At 42.7% G+C, this 22,560-nt stretch overlaps 1 protein-coding gene across 1 annotated transcript in view; it reads left to right on the top strand.

The window, feature by feature from the left end:
* Window positions 1-594: 594 nt before the first annotated feature.
* The window catches only part of MCTP2 (multiple C2 and transmembrane domain containing 2), a 237,802-nt gene continuing 215,836 nt past the window's right edge, over window positions 595-22,560 (top strand). Inside the window, exon 1 of the mRNA XM_035024053.1 lies at window positions 595-668. The gene's annotated coding sequence lies outside the window, so the exon portion shown is untranslated. The remainder of the gene's footprint in view (window positions 669-22,560) is intronic.

The raw sequence follows: 22,560 nt of genomic DNA, 5'->3' as shown, positions 1-22,560 counted from the left end.
AATCGGCCGAATCTTTCCAGACCAGGAGCCAAGGCTCAGCAAACAAAAGAGCTCAGCGCGTCTGGGTGGCCGACTTGCACCCACAATCGCGCATGCATGGCAGGGATTTAATGGGGTGCCTGGTTCTGGTACTTCCTGGCCAGGGTCAGGGTGGTAAAAACGCAGGCTGCTCTCTCCCCACTGATCCCTTGGGGAGCCACGGCACAAAGGGGGCACCCCTCTGAGTATCCGCGAAGACACGTTACTCAGCAATTTTAAGTTTGCGAGGCACACTTCTCCTCCTTCCTCACTTTGAACTCAGCTCCCCTAGTCACTGCCAGACTGCTGGGGCACATCTTCCTTCTCTTTCGAGCCAAGCCAGAGCAGTGCGTTGTGCCTGATCTCTTCCTCTTCGCTCCGCGGGGGCCCAGCACCAGCCGCCCGCGGAGCCACCGGCCGCCGCGGCGGCGCTTAGGTGGGAGGTGACTCCAAGGTGGCGCGCGGCCGCCTCCGCCCCCTGTAGGCGGGGCTGGCGAGCGGGGGCCGAGGACGTCGGACGGCCCCGGAGGTGCCCCCGCCCCCGCCGCGTCCCGGCTGCTCCTGCGCGTGCGAGCTGCCGCGGCGGCGGGTCCCGGCAGGTGAGGGGCGCGCGCCGGCCGCTCGGCAGTCCCGGACGCAGCCTCGGACAGGTGAGGGGGGCGCCGGGCTCACCTGGCAGCGCGCGCGGAAGGGGCGCGGGGGTCGCCGCCTGCTCTCTTCCGGGGCCGGGCGTCTGCTTGCCACCGAGGTGAGGCGTTGGGGACCCCGGGGGTTCGGGATAGGAATTCAGTGGAGCTCCTTCCCGGGAGCTGCGGGTTCCGGAATCCAAAAGGTGTGCCAAGGTCGGGAGGCAGAAATCCGAGGCGGGTAGTCCTGGAGAGCGCACGAAGGGCGGGCGGCTTGCCCCAGGAATTCTTGGCTTTTTAAAGGACACACCTCTGGTCCCCTCGGGGCGCAGTGGAGTTAGTCAACCGCCACCGCCCGGACTCTTTCTGCAGAGGTTAGCCCCTCATTTGTGTGGGATTTGATGCGCTCCCTTCGTGGAGACCTGGAGGTTCAGCTTTGGTTCCCAGCGCAGGCATTTATTTGCGCCGCGGGACAGGAGCAGAAAGCCTTAGGATAATTGTGTAGGTTACAGAGTGTCTTGCATATGAAAAGAAAAAAAAAAAAAAAACAACCAAAAAACCCCAATATGGTGATAGTGGTGGTGAACTTGAGAGGCGATTGCTTCCGCAGTTAGTTCCTCAGCTCCCGGTCCATTTGTTAAGCAAATGGGGCGCCGATGGCTTTTAGAGATCGTTGGGTTTCCGTAAACGTGTTAGAACATCTGAAGGAATTTCTGCGCGATGTCTGAGGGTTTCAGCGGCGTGTGGGTACTTAGCTCAAGTGTGGACTGGAAGTTACATTAACAGGGGCCACTCAGAGTTACCAAACAGCTTCCAGGTGAACCTTGGGGACTTTACCAACACCTGCTTCCGGAGACACTGAATGGCGAACAGGTCTGTGGATTATGATTTCCATTGCATTCATTTTTCGCTTGGGTCGGCAGCATTTCAGTTCAATAAATATTTGTTGTATGTATGCCTTTTAAGGAGGAACCTCTGCGAGAGCCAGGTTGGTGTGCTGTTGGGTCGCACAGGTGTTAATACAAAGGGGCACTTAGGGCGCTCATTGCACGCAGGTGGGTGTTCACAAAGAGCTGCAGTACAGCGGCACCTCTTTAATCTCTGGTAGGAAGCATTTAAATGCAGGGAGAATGCAAATCTTTGAAGAATATCTGTCATTAGCCTAGTCTGACATCCGAACTGGCAAGGACTATCAAAACCATCCTCAAAATAAAGGTTATTAAGAATCCAATCTGTGCCACCTACCATGCTGGGCACTTTATCTTGCTGCATAAAATGCACAAGATAGACATTATTCCTGCTTGTACAGGTGAGAAACCCAGGCAGGGAGGAATCCAGCAGTTTATTGAAAGTAATCAGTGGACCTGAGAGCTGAAGGGGGATATTTTTGAGAGCAAAACCCATGATTTTTCACTATTCCATGGTGCTGTGAGATGTATAGTGTAAATCTGGCAGATCTAATGGAAAATAATTCAAATTTATTTTCCTAAAACAATCCACGTCCAAGTGACCGTTATGAATAAAATGAGTATTGCTTTCATTCTCTTTGTGTGGTTAAAGTATAACCAGTCTGGGACAAGAAGAAGAACAGCTGTTTTTCAAATATAAAGTTTATTAGGTGTCTTCCTTAACATATTTTTTAAGGACCCAATATATCCAAGTGGGACAAATCAGTAAAATTTTGTAAGTATTCCTTGTATATTACACATTGAAGTAACAGTTAATTTTCATATTATTAATATCCTTTAATATATATCAGCTTGATTCCATATCTTCCACACACTTTGTGTGTGTATAAATTTATAATCATATATGAATATACGTAACATTTATTTTAAAATGTGTATCTGTTTTTCCTTAAATCTATCTCTAGAAGTGTAGAGACTACTGCAGTGCACTTATTTGGTAAGGAATCCTAATATTTCTAATTTGGCCTTTGAGTGAATGATCCATGACAACTCGTAATTTCTTCAAATTCCTGTAAACCACAAAAGTGATTTTTCAAACTACAATTGTTAATGCTGTAGAGGATGAGAATGAAAATAGTCCTTAGGATTTTAAATAATATTGGGCGCCTGGGTGGCTCAGATGGTTAAGCGTCTGCCTTTGGCTCAGGTCATGATCCCAGCGTCCTGGGATTGAGCCCCACATCGGGCTCCTGGCCCAGCAAGGAGCCTGCTTCTCCCTCTCCCTCTGCCTCTCTCCCTGCTCATGCTTTCTTTCTCTCTCTCTCTCTCTGTTTCAAATGAATAAAAAAAAATCTTAAAAAAAAGTTTTTTTTTTAAATAATATTTCCTGACATGGAGAGCACTTGCTTTCTTAAACCCTTCCTCATACTTATTAATTACACACAGAAATTGAGGGGTTTCATAATTAAATTATCTTAAGGTGTTGGAAAAATGTGTCTTTTTTGGGGGGTGGGTGGGGAAGAGAGGCTTTTTTCCTGTGTTGGGAGGATCAGGTAGGCTGTATTCTGCCTGGGTTGTGCTTGGCATAATTTTTATTTTCTCTGTTTTCATTTGACAGTGAAATTGGCAACACACCTTGAACTCCTCTTTAGGAGTATTTGAAATCCTGCCTAGAATGTGTTTATAGAAGTGTGCTTGGCTTGGTTAAGATGTTGTAATGAAGGGGCCGAGAATGATGCATTAGAGAAATTTCCAGAAAAGCGAAGGGGCCAGGGACCAGAGTATGCACGCGATGTGAAATGGGCAGATCTAGATTTTGTGATACCTGGAAGGCAAATAATTTGCGGATCCTCTTTAAAAAAATAATGCAAAATTAGTTATGAAAGTGAATGCTTATTTAGAATGGAAAAAGAAATGATCACCATTTGCTGGAGGTTTTTTTCTTTTTCTGCTGAGGTCTTTTTGGGCAGTTTACCAGAAATGCTTACATAAAAATGCTTCCCGATTGCAGCCCTCTCTCCCTGAGAACACTGAACGTCTCCTAGCAGCCTGTAGCACTCACAGGGTCTTCTGCCAGTGAGAGGCCAGAAGCTGAAGCTCCATTACCGTCAAAGAGTAAGAGGGCCAGTTGTGGTTGGAGGCAGAGGCCTCATGGTTCGCTGAGCAGAATAGAGGCTGGTGGCTGGGGTGAGAGGGATACTCGGCTTATCGGGGACTCAGGGCATTTCATATCTAGTGAACAGTCCAGAGGGGACGGCCCAGAGCTGACTTCTAGGACCTTCTACTTTGCTTGGCTCTCCAGGGATGCCTTTGGCTACTGGCTCTCATTTTACCAGTCATCATTTACTGAGGGTTTTCTATGTTCCAGGCACTGACTATGGCAAGGTTCTATTTGCCAGGGAGCTCCTGGCCTCATGGAGCTGATTTCATTCTGACAGCGCAGTGTCATAGGTGCTGGCCTGGAGCCTGGAGGGCCCCTGATGGCTTGAGCTGAGTTTGGAATTGTTGGTGGAGTTACCAAGATGAAAGAGTCCAGGGAGAGCATTCTAGGTGTGTGGAGGGCTGTAGAAAGCCAGAGGTTTGGACCCATATGCTCCCCTCCATGGATGCAGTGAGGCCCCTTAGTCAGTGCTTCTCAACATGTCCTTCCAGATCAGCTGAACCCACACAGTTGGTTTTAACTTATTAGAAATGCATGTTCTCAGCCCCCACCCCAGACCCTCTGAATCGGAAGCTCTGTGCCTGGAGCAGAGTAATCTGCGTTTTGAGAAGCCCTCCTGATCATTCCGGTGTATGCTAAAGTTTGAGACCTACTGCTCTTGGTATTTCAGAGAACTGGTAGGGCATAGACCCCCCTGTGGGGATGGTAATAGGGGAGTGGGATTCATGCTAATGCTAATATGTTATGACTGTAGTATGAATATCATTTATATTACCATCACTGACATTTACTGAGCACTCAGATTGTACTCAGGCCTATTTCTTGTGCTAAGAAATAGGAACTCTTAATCATGAATACGACCCCACAAAACGGGCCCTTTTTAACAGTCATTGTCATTTGCTGACCACATGGGTTTAACAGGTGTTTCTTTAGGGACAAATTGCCAGATGAGAGAGGTAAAATGTTGTCATTCCCTCCTAGTGGGAGTTTCTAAAGTTTCATAAACAAATGGACACAATTGCATATATGTAATTGAGTAACATGGAAGTCGCCTCCTTGCCTGACATGACGATGGGCTCATATGCATTCCCTCTGTGGGTGGAAGCTGGCCTTGTTTTGTAACATGGGTTTCATCCGGGTATTAGCACAGAGGCCTTTCTTCTAAAGCCCAGCTCCCTGTCCAGGACACAGAGGGCTTGAAGAAGATGATGTGTTTGTCCATGATGTCCTGGAAGGTATCTAGAAGAGGTTATTTATTTATTTTTTTTGTATTTTCAAATTTTTTTTTTTTTCTTTCTGAAAACGATTCTCTGCAGTTGTATATATTTGATCACAGAATACCTCCATCATTTCAGGAAGCATGAAGAAAAGATACAACTATAGATGTGAGGACATGTGTGAATGTGTCGAATGGTGATTTGCCTTTGGGTGTGGACCTCAGGTTACTGAGTCTTCACTTCTCTGGAGACAAATGTTTAGACAAACATTAATTTGAGTGTAGGGCAGGCAGCAGAACTTAATTCTGGGAGCGTTGGCTGTCTCAGCCATGGATTCACGCGTTCACATGGTCATTTGTCGCCTGCCTAGTTGTGCTGAGTGTTAATGTCAGGCTCTGGAAGGAGATACAGTGGTGACTGGACAGATGTGATCCCTACAGACTAGTAAGGACAAACTTGCTCTGCAGTGCTATGACTGAATGGAGTCAGATGCCCTAATTCCCACAGTGAGTCAGCCGGAAAGGAGTTAAGAAGTTATCTTAGCTCAGGAGAGAGGTTGTAGGGCTTGGCTTAAGGCAGTAGGTAAGCGGAGGCGTGTGAGGGTTTGAGAGAGTATCTGGGAGATGGCGGAGGTGACCAAATGGATGTGGGTGATAGGAGAGAGGGAGGATTGGGGCTGAGGTTTGTGCCTTGGGCCTCTGGGTTGGTGCTAGCCTCACAAGTCAGGACTAGATTGTTTTCAAAGAATAAAAAATGAGTTTCCTGGACATTGTGAGTTTGAAATGGCCGGATGACTCCAACGTAGAGGTTTGGGTGCATTGAATAATGCAGCAGAGAGCACAACTGAATAATTCAGCGGATTGAGTAATATCAACAAATGAATAATGCTGTCTCCCAAGGAGAGGGTGGAAGCAAGAAGCAGGTCTCAAAGGAAATGTGGGCATTTCTCCTGGCGTCTGCAGGATAGACACAAATTCCAATTCCTTTGATGTGAAAGGTGAAAAAGGTTTACTTCTGCTCATTCTTGAGAGGGTGGAGATGAATTCTCTGCTACTTTGGCCTTTCGTGTTTGATAGCCTGAGATCTGGCCCGTGGGAGGAGGTCGGCACCGTGGCCGGAGCAGGAGCGTGATAAGGGGCTTGTTGAAAATTCGTTTGCAGAATTTGAGCCCATATAATTGTCATAAGGTAAAATGCTTGCCATCTATCCCCTTAATCAGTTACTTTTTCTTGTTAAAAGCACTACTATAGATATCTATATATCATAAATATTTATATCATATTTATATGTATCATATCATATATATCATTATAAATTAATATAGATCACATTTATTACATATATATCATGTTTATTATAAATTAACTGAATCATTTTGTAGACCACAGATTGGCCAGTGCTCTTTTGTAGATTATCCTGCTGATACCAATACTACAAGGTTAATTTTTGTATAGAATATTAGGTTTCCTTAGGTGCTCAGGGTTGAGCTGAAGGTTTGTTTAAAACCTGTGTTACAAAGTGGTTGAAATAAATAAATATAAAGGTATTAATTGAGCATGTGTTATGCAGAGTATGTGCTAGAGTTTTCGTTGTGCATCAGATAGCTCCCTGTCCCCTGAGAGTTTACAGCTAAGATGGCAAGTCAAGCATCTGAACAGGTGCCTACAAGAAAGTGTGCTGTTTGCTAAGGATAAAGCACAAGGTGCTGTGGGAGCCAAGCAGTGAGGGGAGGCCTCCGGAGGCCAGGCTGCCTGCGCTTAGCAGGACTGGTTGGCTGGAATCAGCCACTGGTGGGCAGAGATCCCTCTGGGGCATGAAGCAACGTTTGGAAAGAACAGACAGGTTTTCAGAAGTTGATGGATGGATGCTTTTGAGGAACTGAAAGTTTATGGTCAATTTTGTCCATTAAAAGTCAGAAATATTCACGAGAGGTTATGATCTGGTCAGGAAAACTAGAGAAGTATTAAGCTTATCTGTGTGACTGTCACCATGTTCAGAGCCAAGAGGCAACCGAGGTGACAATACAAAAATGAAACAAAATCCCAATCAGACCAGAAAGAAACAAAAATGCTTGTGATGATTATGATGTGGATAATTTGTGTTTTTGGTGGGGGTGGGGAGGGGACTAATTTTTGCATTGTGAAAGATGTTGGTGTTTGGTTTGAGAACTTCGTATATCAGAAAAGGACGCTATATTACCTGAGCCACAGTAACCAACATCATTACTGTAACAGTCTTGCCTAGTGTAAAACATTACGTAATTATTACATATATAGGTTTCTAGTCTGAAAATGGTCTCCGGAATCAGTTCTTCCATCTCCTGTTGCTCTTTCATGAATGAGCTGGGGTCCAGCGGTGCCGCAGGCTTGCTTACCTTCACCTGGTCAGTCTGTCTGGTGAGCGCGTCTGTCTCTGTTTGTCCCCTAATGATGTGCTTCACTTGAGTAAGAATTCTCACCTGTCTGCAACAGGCCCTATAATGAACTGTCTCCATCTTCTCCGAGTCTATGTGTCACCCATTTGTAACGATTTCATTTATTTATTTGAGAGAGAGAGAGAGCACAAGTGGTGGGGAGGGGCAGAGGGAGAGGCAGACTCTCCGCTGAGCAGGGAGCCTGATGCTGGACTCTATACCAGGACCCTGGGGTCATAACCTGAGCTGAAGGCAGATGCTTAACCCCCTGAGCCACCCAGGTGCCCCTTGTGTAACCCTTCTAACTTATTTCCTCTCTGGTGTGCTTGTCATGCACTTTGTTCCTACATAGTTGAGTGTTTTCGATATTGTAGGAATCTTTGGCAGAAGCTGCTTTCAGCATTTTAGGCCTGTCTAAACAGGCAGAATTTCTCTGACATTTCTTTCTTTCTCTAAAATCTATTTGGGCCGGTACAGAAACGTTTAGCTTTAGCAAGGAATGAGAAAGAAGGTGCTCAGGAAGTTTCCTCTGTTAATATTTGAACCAGAAGACATGGCAGAACTGAGAAGGTACATGATAAATTGTTTCTGAACTATTTAGGTGATTAAAAATAAAAAGTTTGAACAGGTCCGTGCAGCCCTGGTCATTAGTAACAGATTGGTATTTAGGTGCTTTGTTAACTACTTCTTTTCCAACTTCCGGCTTTGTGTCCATTTCTGCCTTTGTCACCGTGAGCTCAAGATCGTAAATCAGTAATTGAGTGCTTAGTTTTTGTGTTCATTGCCAATACGTGCCTTTTCATGGACGATGTTTTTTCTTTTGGTGGAAGAAGCTTTTCGTTTTCCCTGGTTAAAGGACATATGGACTCAGCAGGTATGTATTTCATTTCATGTGCCAGCTACCTAGTAGAAGCTCAGGGCAGCATCATCTTATTCTCAGGAACCGTGCTGGATAGGAGTCATCCCCATTTTATAGATGAGAACACCGAGACCCAGAGAAGCCCTGTAAGTTGTACAGGGTCACCCAGTTGGTTGGAATTTTACTTTTTTTTTTTTTTTTTTTCTTCCCCCCCTCTACTATTCCATTCCTAGCCAGGGCTATTTTAACCACTGCATTCTGACTTATTTTCCGGTGAAGTTGTTTAGTTCCCAAACTAGGGAGTCTCCAAGACCCATGACAACTAAGATTCCAGGTATTTCTCTGGATCGTGGGTTTGGAAGCAGCTGCTCTGTGCATTCCCAGGCTGAATGCAGAGTTGAAACCCTTCACCGCAGAGGCCGCTCTATAAGCCACATCGATAAAGCTTTGGAATCCTGTTAAACCCTGTTCTGGAGATGGATTTGTCAGGATCTTGATCAATATACCACGTTAGAGCAATTTCCTGCCAGAAGATTATGAAAGCATGAAGCTAGATGCTCTGAAAAGGTCTCTCTCTTTCATCTGACCCAAGTGATGCCTTAAACACATAATTGTTATAATAAATTTGTGTAGCAAAGCAAGCAGTCACGTAAGTATAAACACCGTGGTTAATTCCACGTGAGAACAACCCCATGAGAACAACTTCACTGTGTTTTTATGTTTTTTAAACTGATGTCAGCTTTTAAATATATACAGATGTTGACATTCTAAAACCCAGATAAAATTCTTGTGGTGCTGTTGATTGGATCTGGTTGCTTTTTTTGCTGTTCATTCATTTATAAGTATTAAGCCCAAATGAGATCTTTTAAGGGTCCACAGTGTACAGATAGGGTTGATATTCTCGTTGATGTGGTCTTGGAGAAGCTAGAGGCACTTCTGAATGTTCTGCTTATCCCCATGGGGACTTCTGAGATACCTCTTGGGAGCCTTTCTTTAATCTAGATAAAGAGTCTGTGTTCTCTTAGAACACGGAAGGAAATTGAGAACACATATTTCAAACTCTATTCATTATACTTCCTCTAGGACTGTATTTTACCCTTCTGTTGAAGCTGATTTGGTGGCCATGGGAAGCAGCAGGGTATTACCAAAGTTGCCCAGGACCTGTGCCCATGTCCCGCCCATCACAGCTTCATGTGCCTTTGAGTAGAGCACTCATCAGTGTTGTCTGTACTCATTCCAATTCGAAGTCAGTCTCACTGGGGAGGGTATGTGCTCTGGTAAGCGCTGTGAATTGTGCAAGACTGTTGAATCTCAGATCTGTACCTCTGAAACAAATAATGCAATATATGTTAAGGAAAAAAAGAAGAAGAAGATAGCAGGAGGGGAAGAATGAAGGGGGGAAATTGGAGGGGGAGACGAACCATGAGAGACGATGGACTTTGAAAAACAAACTGAGGGTTCTAGAGGGGAGGGGGGTGGGAGGATGGGTTAGCCTGGTGGTGGGTATTGAGGAGGGCACATTCTGCATGGAGCACTGGGTGTTATGCACAAACAATGAATCATGAAACACTACATCTAAAACTAATGATGTAATGTATGGGGATTAACATAAGAATAAAAAAATGTAAAAAAAAAATAAATAAAAGAAACCTATCATCATAAAAAAAAAAGTCAGTCTCACTGGGGAGGGTATGTGCTCTGGTAAGCACTGTGAATTGTGCCAGACTGTCGAATCTCAGATCTGTACCTCTGAAACAAATAATGTAATATATGTTAAGAAAAAAAAAAAAAAAAAAAAAAAGAAGAAGGTAGCAGGAGGGGAAGAATGAAGCAGGGGAAATCGGAGGGGTAGACGAACCATGAGAGATGATGGACTCTGAAAAACAAACTGAGGGTTCTAGAGGGGAGGGGGGTGGGAGGATGGGTTAGCCTGGTGGTGGGTATTGAGGAGGGCACGTTCTGCATGGAGCACTGGGTGTTATGCACAAACAATGAATCATGGAACACTGCATCTAAAACTAATGATGTAATGTATGGGGATTAACATAAGAATAAAAAAAAAAAAGTCTCTTTCAGGGGCACCTGGGTGGCTCAGTCAGTTAAGCGTCTGACTCATGGTTTTAGCTCAGGTCATGGTCTCAGGGTCATGAGATCGAGCCCCGTGTTGGGGCTCCCTGCTCAGCAGGAAGTCTGCTTGAGATTCTCTCCTTCTGCCCCACACTCTATTCACACGCCCCCTCAAATAAATACATCTTAAAAAGAAAAAAAAAAAAGGAAGTCAGTCTATTTCATGATATGCAATGAATGATGAGTGTTGTTGTTAAACTATTTTTTAAATGTAAATTTTGCTGAGCAATTCTGGATGTCTTAATGGTATAATTTCGGTAGTGTCTTTGGTTTGTAGTAACATCCCGAGTCTAGCCAGCTTGAAAACCAGTCCTGGCTGTGAGATTTTTTGTTTTATTGTTGTTTTTTGCTAGTGGCCGTGGGTTAGAGCTAACTGTCTTAGTGCTTATACATCATTGATTTTATGGCTGCTTTTAAGATTATATGAGAAAGCATGTATGGAATAGTGTAGAGGAAACTGCTTTTACATACACACGTATATTCACACTATGTGCTGCTATATGAATATATATGTTTTCTGTTAATAAGCACCAGAAACGTACTAGTGGTTCCCTTATGCAGATGTCTAGGCTGGGCTGAGTCACTTTTCATTGCGTACCTCTCTGCACAATTACAATTTCCTAAAGGCATACCTTGAAAAGGTATTGCCAAGGATAAACATCTTTATTTTTTATTTTTTTAATGTCTTTTAAAGATTATTTATTTTTTTATTTATTTGACAGAGAGAGAGAGACAGCGAGAGAGGGAACATAAGCAGGGGGAGTGGGAGAGGGAGAAGCAGGCTTCCCGTGGAGCAGGGAGCCCGATGCGGGGCTCGACCCCAGGACCCTGAAATCATGACCTGAGCCGAAGGCAGATGCTTAACAACTGAGCCACCCACGTGCCCCTTTCTGTGGTCTTTAAAATGTCACTTAAACAAACTCATCCTCAGACATGAGAATATTAAAAACACTGTGCATTTGTTTAACTTTGTTAAAGCTTTTAAAAAGTCTTGGTATTTATTTTCAGATTTTATCAGCCACACATCTTCTCCATTTGCGATCGGGAGAACTAGTCCTCCAGTGCATGCTGCTCGAAATGATCGCAGAGAGGAAAGTGTCCCGAGGGTTTCTGTCCACTCAGTAAGCCTTCCTGGAGGCCACTGCGCATGGGGTGGGCATGGAGTGGGACCACTTACGACACTTCTACTCCAGTAAGGCAATGAAGGAGGCTCACACTGTGGCTCACTTGACTCACCATGACTCAGTTCCTGGGAAGAGCCCCAAGTTTGGACAAACCCTGGGCTCAAATATCAGTTCTGCCATTTGTAAGACTTTGGTGTCTCCAAAGCTCTGGTTTCTCATTTGTAGAATGAGTTTGCAAATACATACCTGGGGGTGCTGTGAATATTAGTGATAATCCCTGCAGAGTGCCTCGTGTAAAACTGGTACTTTATAAATTCCTGTTATTCCAGGAAAAGAAGGAGTCTGGATACTTGCTGTAAGTCAGCATGCAGATTTTAGAGGAGTGAGTGCCTTTATGTTACCGCAGCTCTTTCCCCAGGAATCAGGCACCTCTGCACCGTTGGTGTTTGGCTCTACATTGCCTTCTAACCAGAAGGATGAGAAAGGAGAGGGTAGAAAGCATGAATAGGAACTCGTACTAAATTGCAGAATTTCACTTCAAAAATTATACATTTTAGGGAGCAATAAAAATTACCCAAATCCAGGCCATTTTACCCAACTGGAGGCTCTCATTTTTAGAGTTGAGACACTACCTCCTTCTTTATTTTTCTTAACTGTAGATTTTTACTTTCACTTTTAAGGTGTTTTTCCCTTTTGCATTTTTAAGTAAGTCTTGATGTTAGAAAGCTGATATTGGACATGCGCACATTGATTGTGTGCTGGATTTAGCCTTTTCTTGGTGATTATAGTGTAATTTGATGAAAGCCCAGCCACTCCTTGGGGAAACCAGACAATGTTTCCTAAATATATATGGGTGAATTAATACCTTGGAAGGTTGATTTTGGAAGGTGACATCTAATGGCTTCATTGGGTTCACAGCCTACATTTCTGATTGCAAAACAGAGAAGAAAAAAAGAAAGTATTGATTAGCTAAGGATTTTGTGTTTAAATGGAACAATCGGGAAAACAGAAGCAGTTTCTGTTTTCAAAAAGCACATCTCTATGGAGAGTCAAGATAGATCTTCCTGAAAAGATGATTAGTGGCACCCTCTTGGGAGCAGAGAGGATTTTAAAGGTGGGCGAGTTCTGTTTGGACTGAGAAGCAGAGGGAAAATGTGATTTAAATCTGGGAGGATGGGGAGTAAGTGACCCTCAAAGTCTTGTAGAGGTCACTGGGGAGAGCTCAGGATTGTTTTTTTTTTTTTTTTTTTTTTAAAGATTTTATTTGTTTTTAGAGAGCGTGTGCAAGTGAAAGTCGGGGGAGGATCTCAAGCAGACTCCACGCTCAACACGGAGCCCCACGCGGGGCTCGATTTCATGACCCGAGACCATGACCTGAGCTGAAACCAAGAGTCGGATGCTTAACTGACTGAGCCCCCCAGGTGCCCTGAGATCGGCACTGTTTATGTCTGATGCTCTCACACTGCGTTGCCTCCTACAGTTTTGCTGATAGGCTCTTCACAGTGCTGCCCCTTTTGGGAATGTTGACCATGAGCAGGAGTTAGGTGACAGAGACAGAGGGACAAGGTGGCACAAAGAATAAGAACAGACAGCTGGGCTGCTAAGCCTGCGTGTGGGGCTCTGCAACATATGCACTGTGTGACATTGGGCAAGTAACTAAAGCTTTCTGTGCCTCAGTTTGCCCATCAGTGAAATGAGGTTTCTACTAGGATCTACAGGGGACAGCATACCTAAAGTTTCATACGTGACGCCACATGTAAGGCTTAGCAGCTGCTGCTGTTATTTTGGCAAACATCAATGGTGGGAGGCTCATTTTAGCTCTGTTCTATTTATTTGAGAGAGAGGAGAGAGAGAGCGGGAAAGAGAACATGAGCCATGGGAGAGAGGGAGAAGCAGGCTTCCTGCCGAGCAGGGAGCCCGACGCGGGGCTCGATCCCAGGACCCCGGAATCATGACCCGAGCCGAAGGCAGACGTTTAACCGACTGAGGGACCCAGGAGCCCCATCATTTTGGCTTTAAAGAACTACGGCATGCCTCGTTTGCAGGTCCTCACAGAACCTAATGATTGCGTCGTATTTAAAAACTCATTCTCAGCTTTTTAGCTTAGTGGGGGAGATTTGTTTTGGATGTTTCAGGATCGCTCCCAGCCTTTTTCTAGCTGATATGCTATGAAATGGGTTGCAGAGTGCATGCCATGAGAGACTATAGAACACTGGGAAAGTTCACTTGGGAATTATCAATTGAAGCTGTCATGGGATCACGTCCACTTCATCGAGCTGGCACTGGTATTGATGGAATCCGAGAAGCAGGGGGAAAAAAAAATCGATATAACCTTTTTAAAAGATAGATGGTTTTAATATTGATAATAGTGTTCTTTATCTTTTCATTTGAGAGATGCAGCTGTAATAGAATGGCACATAAATACTAATGCTTGCTGACTGCATTGTGATAGTAATTCCTTTGGGTATTGAGACAAAAAGTTCAGTGATCTGGGCAAATGTCACCTTAATGCATCACTAACAGGCTGAGAAATATAGTCTTCAAATAAACCATCCTTCACATGAGAGTAGGCAATACCCTTTTGTCTGCATTTTATTTTATTACTTTATTTTATTTTTTTAAGAGATTTTATTTATTTATTTGACAGAGAAAGAGAGCAACAGCAGGGAACACAAGCAGGGGGAGTGGGAGAGGGAGAAGCAGGCTTCCCGCCAAGCAGGGAGCCCGATGCGGGGCTCCATCCCAGGACCCTGGGATCATGACCTGAGCCGAAGGCAGACGCTTAACGACTGAGCCACCCAGGCGCCCCTCATCTGCATTTTAAAAATCTTTCTTAACCCACAGGTGAGGAAAGGCTTGGTTGTGTGTGTATGTGTTTCCTTCTAATTCATCTATGGCAGTTTTCCACATTTGCTTCAGACGTTTGGATTAGTTCGGAGGTGATAGAGCGCATGGCAATCAGTTCCTCAGGCATGTGTCTTGGAGATCTCACCTGTTGCCTTTTCTCTTGTTGAGGACACCAGCTGTCTCAAGAGTGAAAAAGGATCTCAACTTACTGAAATCCAAGTGTTGATGGGAGGTCCAGAGAACCATGGCTGGCCTTGTAGACTTGCAGTCATGCCCAGTTCAAGGGCCCAATAGCCCTTGGTGGATAGTTTCAGAGATCAGTTTTGTGGGCTTCTTTCTTTTCTGGAGTTCAAGGACTTCACCGGCAACTTGACGACCATGATTTTGTAAAGGTGTTAAGAAAAGTAGATCATTCCATTGATGAAATGATTGGGGAAATCCAGATGGGAGGCATGGGCAGATAAAATGAGCTCCATCTTCAACAGGTTACACCCAGGCTTCTAATGAGGCTGTGTTGTCATTACTGATTTAATGCTCTGTACCCAGTGCATGAAGCTGCTCAAACACCTTATCACAGAGCAATCAATATATTACCCAACAGTATTTATTTAATAATGAAACATTTATTGAAAAACTTAATAATTGTGAAACTTTTTAGGTTGATGGAATATACTGGCCTCTATGCAGGCTTGGAGTTCTGATGAATATTCAGTCATGATAGCAGTAGAAAGAATCGGCCTCTGAATGAGTTCATTCATTCATTCCATCCAAACTTAACTGCTGTGTGCCCGGTACTGTTCTAGGTGCTGAAGATGTAGGGGTGAACTAGGCAAACACAGTCTCATCTCCTTAGAGGACGAAATTATTTTGAGGGGGGTGGGAGTGGATAGGGGAGACCAAATCAACTAATGAGACAGTTTTGATCATGAAGGCCATGATGAATGTCAAGTGTGACAAGAGATTACGGTGCAGAAGTGCAGTTTCATACTAGAGGGTCCAGGTCAGGGTGAGGGTTAGGGTTAAGGTAAGGCTCCTGGGGTTCCTGGGTGGCTCAGTCAGTTAAGCATCCGACTCTTGATTTTGGCTCAGGTCATGATATTAGGGTCGTGAAATAAAGCCCCATGTTGGGCTCCACGCTGGGTGTGGAGCCTGCTTAAGATTATCACTCTCCCTCTCCTTCTACCCCTCCCCAGCCTCACATTCAGGTTCTCTCTCTCCCTCAAGGGAAAAAAAAAAAGCTAAGGCTCTTTAAGGAGGTGGTGCTTGATCTACACCTGAAAGACCTAGGTGTGTGATCTGTTGGGAGAACAGATTATATCACTAACAGGTCTGAACCAACAAAACAATATCCCTAGACCTTTACTCCAAATGTTTGCTGTACCCATTTTTCCCCTTGTTGGGGGCTGCTACTTTCTCCTTCATGCAGGTGTTACTGTCAGACCTGGTGGGACTGAACATCATGGAAAGGATGGCCTCTCCAGGGCGAGGTCTTCCCTGTGGTTTCAGTGAGCCTTCCCCCTTATACACAGCCCAAGTCGACAAAACTTTACATCCAGCAATAGCTTCTGTTTTCACTTGCTGATTACACTGGCTGGCCAGGTGAGCCCAGAGCTGTGGCTAGGCTTGCTTTAACTTTCCTTTCAAGGCTAAAGCATATGTAATTTCAGGTGATGCTTTTAGCTTTCTGCAAATGACACACTGTCCTATTCTCACTTGGTCAAGACACCTGCTAGAAATAAGAGCTTCCTCTTCCTTTCAGTCTGACTCTTTTCAACTATGGATTATTTTTAGCCTTTTTCTGTCAATTATGAAGCTTGCATTGTATTGAGTATTTATAGAAAATGAATTAAAGCAGCCCGTGAGGCTTTGCGAAGGTGCCAAGTGTCTGACTCAAAAACCCTTTATGCTCCGTCACTGGAAACTCATTCAGCAGTGTAGACCCTGCCATAATGGCTTGAGTTGCTTCTCTATATTTGTTGACTAAATACAGAACAGTGTAATTTGGTCCCTAGAATAGAAAATAATTATAATACAGCATTACTGCTTTATAGGAAAGCAGAAATTTACTAAATAACGTATTAAACCCAAACCTAGATGCTCTTCAAACACTTATGTAGATAGATATTTGTACAGGTGGTTTTCCCTCTGAAAGTTGCTGTTCTGTATGGAAACCGTTAAGTGTGAACACCTTTCATTGCAAATAAATAAGAATTCTAACAACCGAATAACAGATCAGATTAAATAAATATCTGTCATAATTCTCTGACACATTTGCACCAGGTGAATGGAGTGACTGCATTCAGTTTTAAGAATTTATTTCTAGAATAGTAATTCTAAAACTCTATACCTGGACTTTTCTACCTTGGCTGTCAGACCAGAACTAATTAGCTGTGTCATGTTTTGAGTTGCCAAGGCCTCCTGAGTTGACTGTTCTAAGGAAAATCATAGAATACTCTTGGTCCTCAGATAGGATCTATGTTTCTGATACTAGTGACTAGAAAAGAGATAGCAATTCACTGGCCTGGAGCCACTGTTCCCTTTTCTGTAGCCTGGGGCAAATTTTCATGCTGATTAACATCACGGTTCCCACTGAGCCTCAGAACCATTTGCAATAATTTCTCTGCAGGTATCTGCCATCCATTGATCCGAGCTGGCCATCAGAAATGCAGTTGTCATTCAAGATTATTTTGAATCGAACTTTTCCTTTCTGTTGGAGGAAAGCACACAAACACACGCATATACAAAATATCACTGCACACATCACTTTTATTTTCATATATATTCATTACACAAATGACATGTCAATACTAAAGGACATAATATTTTTAAAATTAGGAAAACAAATATTCTCTGCTTTGAAAAAACTAGCCATTAAAAGTTGTTCCATGTTTCCATCAGCCTAGTTCATACTTACACATCATCTTACAGTGCTGTAAACATAGTTTAGGTCCAGTTTTGTAGTTTGTGTGTCTTCCATTTAAAATTATAAATCATTTTCCAGGTGGCTACGTAGCATCAGAGTAATAAACTTTAATGTCTGCATTAATGAAGATTAGTGGTTCATTCTGTCCACAATGTATGTGTATCTCTACAAATACATTTCTGGAATGGTATGCATTCTGTGCTAAATTTTCTGGGCTTGTAGTATGTTTACATTTTACATTGACCCAATTGTCATCTTGTACAACTGTGCAAAAACTCTCTATTCTTCACCTGCAATCATGGACTAATTTAAAATTTCACATAGTGAGCACGTATTGGGAGTTAGTATAGAAGCCTGTGAACCATGTATTTTGGCATGGATTTTCTTTAATATACTCAAAGTCTAAAAACACATTAAGGTAAATCACTGGGCTCTCCAAGGAACTAACACCATGGAATAACCTTAAAAACTTTAAGTGAATTTATACATTACAGTGAGGGACTGAGCGTTGTATATTTTTCCTTTTATTAGCTCAGTGGGGATCTTTGTATCTCAGTTGTTTAATTGACATGAACTCCACAAAGTGAAATCGCTCAGAGAACAGTCCTAAAGTTAAGGGAAAAGTAGCCCAAAATAATACATTTTGATTTTTAAGCTTATTTATAGAATTAAGTGTGAAGGGACCAAGATAGCACAGTTGACAGCAGAGCCCAACAACTTTGGTACAAAAATGATCCATTCTGGGGGAAAAAGCTGTCTCCACTATGTTATTAAATGTGAATTGTTGTCGAGTATTTTTAGAGTGAGAGGCAGTAGAAAATGTCCTCATAGTCCACTTTTAGCAAATATTTTATCCAGATGAGAAGCCATATATTGATATTTATATAATGAAACAGAAGGATGGCTATGGAAAATTATTTGAAAGTAGTGGCCCTTTGCCAGGGTATAAAACTGTGGAAATTTCACATACGTTTTTAGGCTGGAAGCATCTCTTGAAACATCAGGGCAGCTCCAGCCCTGTGCCTTCTCCGTCATGCCTCAGCCCCCACCTTAGCTCAGCCTGCATAGATCTTGTTGTTCCTTTTCTGGCACCTGTGGTCACCTGGGGTTTTGACCCTGCTATAGTATAGCTAAGTAACATATATTTTATTATTTTACCTAATACAACCTTTTTTTTTTTTTTTTTGAAGATTGATTTATTTATTTTAGAGAGGGCGGGGTTGGGGCAGAGGGGGAGAGAATCTTAAGTAGGCTCTGCACTGAGCACAGAGCCTGATGTGGGGCTCGATCTCATGACCCTAGATCATGACCCATGAGATCATGACCTGAGCCAAAACCAAGAGTCAGACTCTTAACTGCCTGAGTCACCCAGGTGCCCCTACTGAATACAACCTCTTCAAGGTACCACTTTATAAATCCATATATTTACTTCAGCTTGGCTTAAAAATCAATTTTCTAACTTACGTAAATTTTGTTTTAAACATTGGTAAAATACACATAAAATTTATCATCTTAACCATTTTCTGAGAGTGCAGTTCAGTGGTATTGGAGTTCATACACATGTTTGTGCAAGCATCACCACCACCCATCTCCAGAGCTGTTTTCATCTTGCAGAACTGAAACTCTGTACTCAAAACAACGATTTCTCATCTTTCCCTACCCCCAGGCCCTGGCAACCACCGTTCTATTCTCTATCCCCATGAATTTGACCACTCTTATGTAGTAGAGTCATATAGTATTTGTCCTTTTGTGACAGCCTTATTTCATTTAGCATAATGTTATCAAGGTCCATCCATGTAGCATGAGTCAGAGTTTCCTTCCTTATAAGGCAGAGTAATATTCTTTTATATGTATAAACCACATTTTGCTTATCCATTCATCCATGATGGACACCTGGGTTGTGTTCGTCTTCGGCTATTGTGAATAATGCTGCTATGAATATGGGTGTATGAATAGCTCTTCAAGTCTGTGCTTTCACTTCTTTTGGGTATATATCCAGAAGAAGAATTGCTGGAGCATATGGTGATCCTATGTTTAATTTTTAAAGGAGCCATTATCTTGTTTTCCTAGAGGCTGCACCATTTTACATTCCCACTAACAGTGCATAAGAATTCCAATTTCTCTAGATCCTTAACTAGAGAACTTAACTATTTTCTGATTTTCTTAAGATTTTATTTATTTATTTATTTGAGAAAGAGAGTGAGTAGGGAGAGGGGCCGAGGGAGAGAGAATCTCAGGAGATGCCTTGCTGAGCTTGGAGCCCAACTTGGGGCTGGATCTTGCTACCCTGAGATCATGACCTGAGTCGAAATCAAGAGTTGGATGCTTAACCAACTGAGCCACCCAGGCCCCACTGTTTTTCTTTATTTTTTAATTTATTTTTTTATTAACATATAATGTACTATTTGTTTCAGGGGTACAGGTCTGTGATTCATCAGTCCCCCCTGTTTTTCTTAATATTAGCCACCCCAATGGGTATGAGGTAGTATTTTATCGTGGTTTTGATTTGCATTACCCTAATGATTAATGATATTGCATATGACTTCTTTTTAAAAAGTTTACTGCAGGTGCAAGACACAACCTTTTGCCTTGTCATTGAAAGAAAATTACCTGGCAAGTCAAAAGATCTGGGTTTTAGACATATCTCTATCCTAATTAGCCATTTAACCTTCAGTTCTATTTAACAAATGTTAATTAGACCTCTGCCATCCAAATAAGACATGAAAACTGTAACTTAGAGGGAAAAGTCAATTGTGAGATTTTTGAAGGGGGTGTCTATGATTAAAATCTGAATTTTACATAACTACAATGTCTACTTACTTTGCTTTTACATGTCTTCATTTATGACTTTAATTTTTAAAATTTAGCCTATCTTAATGAAATGATACTGTTCATTCATTGTATCTTCACTGGCATATGCTTACAGAGTATCTCTTTCCTCCTCACAGCAGAGCCTCCTAAAAGGGTGTCTCTTGTCATATCTTTGCTTCCTGCCTTCCCTACTTGCTGCCCTCTAGATCCTGTGTCTCCAAGATCTCTGCAGCCCTCCCAGTAGCCAAAAACCATGGATGCACCTCTGCCTTCCTCAGCCCACTTCTTTGAAGTATTGAGATGGTTGTTCACTCCCTCATTGAAACTTCTGCTTTCAGCTTCCTTGATCCTGGTTCCTTTTCCTCCCTGAGGAAAGGGAGGTCCCCCTGGCCAGTCCTTAGTTTTCATGAAGAGTTCTCTTTTCTCTGTGCTTCCACTAAAAGTCTGTGATCCCTGTAGTTCTGTCTTTAATCCTATTTTCTTTTCACTTTATACACTTGCTTGGGAAGGGGGCAGGTGGTTCTGTCTTCCTCATTTCTATCCCAGACCTTGTTCCTAAACTCTAAACCTGAATATCCAGTCAGGCTATAGTCTGCCTCAGCTTTGGCAATTTATCAGTCTTTGAGCTGAACACATTCAACATGGAACTCATCTTGCCTTCTGTAAATAACTCTTGCTCTTATTTCCCTGTGTTAATTGGTAGTTCCATTGGATTCCTTGCTGCCCAAGAAACCTTAGACATTTGCCTTTGCCTCACCCCTACCCTCCCAACACATACAATAATAGATTACATAATTCAGCTTCTCCATCAGTCCCCTAATCTGCATCCTAATTGCTATTTCTTTAGTCCAAGTTCTTACCATGATAGGTTGATGCATCTCCTGTGTGTTTCATTAGCATCTCATTCCTTTTTTTTTTTTTTAAGATTTTTTATTTATTTATTTGACAGAGAGGGAGAGCACAAGCAGAGGGAGAAGCAGGCTCTCCGCTGAGCAAGGAGCCCAATGTGGGGCTCGATCCCAGGACCCATGAGCCGAAGGCAGACGCTTAACCGACTGAGCCACCCAGGTGCCCCAGCGTCTCATTCTTAACACCTCATAGATCATACTACCTTGTATTGGGACTGCTTTGTTATCTGCCTCTCCTACTGAATTCTGAGTGCCTTGGGAGAATGAATAGTGTATTTTGTTCCTTGAGCCTAGGGGGGAAAAACATATACCTTCATTCCAATTGCACTCCATTTTTTTAAACTCATATAAACATGAGCAGTATGATAGTCCTTTGTTCATGTTATAGATCTAATTCTATAGTAATATTCATGCAGTTATAACCATTAAAGTCCAAAGATGGAAAAAGAAGTTTTTCTCACCAGCTTAAAAAAATCTGGTGGTGTTCTAATTCAGTGGTGGGCTGAAACCAACATCTGCTTTTAACGTGGCTCTTTATACTCTTAAGCACACTGTTTACTTTCACCTTCAGTGACTCAGATTTTAAACTGTATAAATCAGGGTTGCACGTGCGTGGACAAGGAGGTTAGAGCCGCAGTGGGTGACATGGTAGAAAACTTTGAATACCTCGATGATGGATTAGTGTTTTCTTCATAGGGTTTGGATCTTTTTGTAATTCTTTTCTAAATTGCTTCTGTTTATTATTGCTACTTATTTCATAGGATAGTTAAATCCTGTCCCTTTTTAATTAGCCTTTGTAATTTTCTGTGCTGTTTCCCACCATAATGCACCAATAATTATAATGTCCATGGTCTCTTTGGATTTTTTAATTCTTAATTTAGAATTATGACTGACTTACCCGGAAGAGATATGATCATCCCCAGTTAGGGGTGACAATGTAGTCTGTAGGTATAAGCACAGATTTTGTGGTTAGAGAGAAACTGGTTCAAATCTTCACACTGCCACATATTAGCAGACAAGATGCTTAATATTTATAATCCTTGATTTCTTCTCGTGTTCATTTTACTTTCTTTAGAGAGGGGGAGAGAGGGAGGGATGGGCTAGGAGGGAGAGGGAGAGAGAGAATCTTAAGCAGGCTGAACGTCCAGCGTGGAGCCCGACGCTGGGCTCGATCTCACAACCCTGAGATCATGACCTGAGCTGAAATCAAGAGTCTGAAGCTTAACCAACTGAGCCACCCAGGCACCTGTCTTCTCATATTTAATAGAGTAATTTTACTCACCTCGGTCATGGTTTGAAGATTCAGAAAATTCAGAGACAAGAGTTCAGTGTCGTGCTTACCCATAGTCACTACACAACAAAAGCTCACAAGTTCTCACCCATAAACAAATTACTCACCTGATTTGGAAATTTAACAAATGTATCCAGTATGTGATTTCTTGAAGAATGATTTTATATGTGGGTGAAATTGAGGTTAACACAGCTCAACTATACAAATGTTAAGAAAACACAGATTTTTATATTCTGATAAATACTAAGTTACAGACATATTTGTTGGATGAATGAATGAATTTGAACTGTCATGCTTTCCCTTATGAGAGTAAGCTTTAGTTTGCCA

This window comes from Mirounga leonina, unplaced genomic scaffold, assembly GCF_011800145.1.
Source record: "Mirounga leonina isolate KUSES-001 unplaced genomic scaffold, KU_Mleo_1.0 Mir_178, whole genome shotgun sequence".
NCBI lineage: Eukaryota > Metazoa > Chordata > Mammalia > Carnivora > Phocidae > Mirounga > Mirounga leonina.
Note: the sequence above shows the minus strand (reverse complement) of the source record. Positions and strands in the feature narration are given on the sequence as shown.